The sequence below is a fragment of the Apodemus sylvaticus genome, chromosome 7 (assembly GCF_947179515.1).
Source record: "Apodemus sylvaticus chromosome 7, mApoSyl1.1, whole genome shotgun sequence".
NCBI classification, from domain to species: domain Eukaryota; kingdom Metazoa; phylum Chordata; class Mammalia; order Rodentia; family Muridae; genus Apodemus; species Apodemus sylvaticus.
In genome coordinates this window covers 96,087,365-96,091,942 of record NC_067478.1, presented here as the reverse complement: position 1 = coordinate 96,091,942, position 4,578 = coordinate 96,087,365, and the positions used below count along the sequence as shown (strand labels likewise).

General features: G+C 40.3%; 1 pseudogene; it reads left to right on the top strand.

Annotated features, from left to right (window-relative positions):
• The first annotated feature begins 1,245 nt into the window (after positions 1 to 1,245).
• LOC127688429 (prostate and testis expressed protein 14-like) lies at positions 1,246 to 4,330 on the top strand (annotated as a pseudogene).
• Positions 4,331 to 4,578: the final 248 nt, after the last annotated feature.

The window sequence follows — 4,578 nt, the reverse complement described above, 5'->3', positions numbered from 1 at the left end:
TGGCTGGCTCACTCACTTTGCTCAGTTAGACTTTTCCTGCCTAAGGTTGATAGGTATTCATGTTGGCCCGTGCCCTCCTATATCAATTAGCCAACAACAACAGCTCACAGTCACAACCATGGGCCAATATGATTCAGGCAATTTTTCAATTGAGATTCTGTTTTCTAGGGTATATCAAGTTGCCCATAAAGCCTAACTAGAGCATTTGATATGTGTTAAGGAAAACTATTATCTGTTAAAACTTTATACATGGTGTCTGAAGCTTCTTGACTCATCAGCAGAACAGGAAAACCAGACCCTCAATGAAGGTCTTTTCTTTCTCAGACTTTCCCCAAAGATCTTTAGTGTTCCTGTTTTCATATTTTATGAAATGACTCTGGCCTGTATGGAAGACAAACATAAATTTGCTATTTGTCTTTGATACTATTTTATTGAAGTACACAAAATATATGTAGGCATATATCCTAATTCCATGATCACAGAATTTTAACATTGTGATGTAGCATGTTGATACAAGTAGCTTCTTTCTACACTGAAAATCAGAGTACAGTGCACAGCACCCTTCTAGTGTATTGACCATCAGATCTGAGGATTGAGTCTCTCAGCCATGAGTCATCAATTGAAAGTTATGCAAGTGCGGCAAAAGCTAAAATTGCCAGTTCCTGGAAGCAGAGATCAAATAGAGAGACATAAAGAATCTCTGTTTCTTTTGACTAGGGTGTTTCTTGTGGTTGTTCTTGTTGTAGTTTCTGCTGTTAAAGAGAGAGCATCTTATTTCATTTTGGTATTCTTAAAAGGGAGAGCAGAGTTATTTAGATGCTGGGAGTATCATGCCTTATCTAGAGTTTTAAAGTTCACTACTGCTCAAAATCTTCCTTAACATACTTCACCACAAAAAAATGTACATGAAGGCAATTTTCCTTCTGGACAGCAGATTGCACTTCAGTGTCCTGAAAAGATGTGGCAGCACCAACAGGAAGATTAAATCTGACTCAGTAGTCCTTCAATTTAATTTAATTTTCCCTTACTGTAAGATTTCCAGATGATCTGTTATAGCACCATAAAGTTAGTAAAAATCTGTGGTATCTAGATTCTCCCTGGTGATATGCTTAGTTCATTTCTGGGTATCCCACTGGCTGCCCACCTTAACCTAGGCTACAATATAAACCTGCCTTGCTGATATGGGTCCTGAGCACTCTCTCCTCTCCTCTGCTGCTTTGTGGTCTGGAGATCAATCTCACTGCCATGGGAAAGCACCTATTGCTGCTCCTGCTGGGCCTGTCTTTGCTGGTGAGCTTCCTGTAAGGTACGATCCTGGCAGATGGTAGTGGTTGGTACTACTAGACAGACACACTGATGTTATAGATAAGAAGATATTGGGGATGTGAGGAGAAGGAAATAGGATAACATTAGAACTGGCCCTGCTTCAGTCCCATATCCATATGCACTTCCTCCCCTTGCTTCTTGTATGCACACTCAAACATACTTCCCTGTCCTCTTTGTACTTTCTGTGGCTCCCTGCTTCCCTGTTCTTCTCCTCTCTGCATCCGTTCACATCTGTTCTCTGGAATACTTAAGAATCTTCAGTTCTTCATGTTTACATGCAAATTGAGCTAAATTTGGGTTGGAAGTGGGACAGGAAGGTCATTGCCAGGATAAATGATTAAAAATTTGATTTATCCGATCCAGTGTGATTTAATACTAAGTTTTTTTTAATTTTTTTATTCGATATAATTTATTTACATTTCAAATGATTTCCCCTTTTCTAGCTCCCCACTCCCCAAAAGTCCCGTAAGCCCCCTTCTCTTCCCCTGTCCTCCCTCCCACCCCTTCCCACTTCCCCGTTCTGGTTTTGCCGAATACTGTTTCACTGAGTCTTTCCAGAACCAGGGGCCACTCCTCCTTTCTTCTTGTATCTCATTTGATGTGTGGATTATGTTTTGAGTATTCCAGTTTTCTAGGTTAATAACCACTTATTAGTGAGTGCATACCATGATTCACCTTTTGAGCCTGGGTTACCTCACTTAGTATGATGTTCTCTAGCTCCATCCATTTGCCTAAGAATTTCATGAATTCATTGTTTCTAATGGCTGAATAGTACTCCATTGTGTAGATACACCACATTTTTTGCATCCACTCTTCTGTTGAGGGATACCTGGGTTCTTTCCAGCATCTGGCTATTATAAATAGGGCTGCTATGAACATAGTAGAGCATGTATCCTTATTACATGGTGGGGAATCCTCTGGATATATGCTCAGGAGTGGTATAGCAGGATCTTCTGGAAGTGAGGTGCCCAGTTTTCGGAGGAACCACCAGACTGCTTTCCAGAGTGGTTGTACCAATTTGCAACCCCACCAGCAGTGGAGGAATGTTCCTCTTTCTCCACACCCTCTCCAACACCTGCTGTCTCCTGAATGTTTAATCTTAGCCATTCTGACTGGTGTAAGATGAAATCTTAGGGTTGTTTTGATTTGCATTTCCCTAATGACTAATGAAGTTGAGCATTTTTTAAGATGCTTCTCCGCCATCTGAAGTTCTTCAGGTGAGAATTCTTTGTTTAACTCTGTACCCCATTTTTTAATAGGGTTGTTCGGTTTTCTGGAGTCTAATTTCTTGAGTTCTTTATATATATTGGATATTAGTCATAAAACTATTCTCAGCAACAAAAGAAAATCTGGGGGAATCAGTATCCCTGACCTCAAGCAATACTACAGAGCAATAGTGTTAAAAACTGCATGGTATTGGTACAGTGACAGGCAGGTGGATCAATGGAACAGGATTGGAGATCCAGAAATGAACCCACACACCTATGGCTACTTGATCCTCGACAAAGAGGCTGAAAACATCCAATGGAAAAAAGATAGCCTTTTCAACAAATGGTGCTGGTTCAACTGGAGGTCAGCATGCAGAAGAATGGGAATTGATCCATCCTTGTCTCCTTGTACTAAGCTCAACTCCAAATGGATCAAGGACCTCCACATAAAGCCAGACACTCTAAAGCTAATAGAAAAGAAACTGGGGAAGACCCTTGAGGAAATCGGTACAGGGAGAAAGTTTATGAACAGAACACCAATAGCGTATGCTCTAAGAGCAAGAATTGACAAATGGGACCTCATAAGGTTACAGAGTTTCTGTAAAGCAAAGGACACCATCAAGAGGACAGATCGGCAACCAACAAATTGGGAATGCTAAGTTTTAAAAACAGAATTCCTGTGATGATTTCTTGTATGAGAGACGCTTTCCTTTTCCATGTGTGCCAATGAATACAATCCTGTCTGACAATGTAAGGCTCTGGTCCCTTTCTTCCTACTCTCTCTTTTAGATACCTCAGAAACATAATGCTGTATGGTGCATTAGGAACACGACATTAGAGGTTTGATTTCTCATTCAGCTAACTTGGTCCATTCACACGTTATGAGGTTAGGTGACCTTCCACCTCTTCTCCAACCTTCATATTTCTGAGTCTTGTGGTCATTAACCCTCATGAAAGTGTCAGCTCAGCATACAGTCAGCTCCTTTCTTGGCTATTCCTTATTTATTTGCCATAGCCACAAGCTCAGCTCCCATTGGTGCTTGTGTTTGAATGCTGAATGAACCTCTTACACTGGCTTCTGTCTTTTCAGCTTTGACATGTATCACTTGTGTGCTAAGATCAATTCTCAGGGGATTTGTGAGAGAGGAGGTTGCTATCAGGCTAAATTTGGTCAGAGGTATGCCTTGCTCATAACCCTCAAAGGTATGTAAGGTCTGGGAACTCTAAGAGTCAACTTGCTTACCCTACAGTGACAAACCTGTGTCTAGAATTCTGATGAAAAATTAAGAGACTGAAGGAAGATGTCTTTTCCTGTAAGAGTAGGAGGTAAATGTCCTTTTGGTTTTAGTAATATCTGCCACTGTCTGTTGGTCAGTTCAACAAACAAATTAGGAAGACAAAATTATTTAGAAAAGTATCTGGGTGATCTTCAGGGAATTTCTGAATGAATATATAGTATGATATGATAGGAATTGGATTCTAAAATTCCATTCAACACTTTTGGGAATGGATTCCCTCCTATAGGTTTGGTTAGGGTTTGAGGCAGTGTCCCAGAGAGGCCACTTCAGTTATGCTTGTATTCCAGATGTACCTTCCATTTGAATCTTTACTGACTCACCAACTATTTCCATTGATATTTATATTTTGCCTCTTGAATTTCTTCTTCTCTATATGGTAAAATTCAGTTTGGAAACCAGAGATGTGCTGAACTTTGCTTCAATGGGACTATTAAGAATGGAAATCAGACAATAAAAATGAACTGTTGCAAAAATGGGTCTTTCTGCACTAAACTATAAGTCTGACACTTAATAACACTGTTGGATTTTAGGTGAATTCCTACACCTTCCCTTTAATCCTGTAACCTCATGATCCTGTTCAGTCTGTGGCAAGTACTGTACAAACCAAATACGTGCATGCACTTAACCTTGTCTCTTGATATTTCAACAGTTCAGCAGGATAGAGAGTTGCTCCATTATTCCCACCCCCGTGGTGATCCCTCATTCACACATCATGGTTTCCTTCAATTTCCCCCTATGTCCATCCA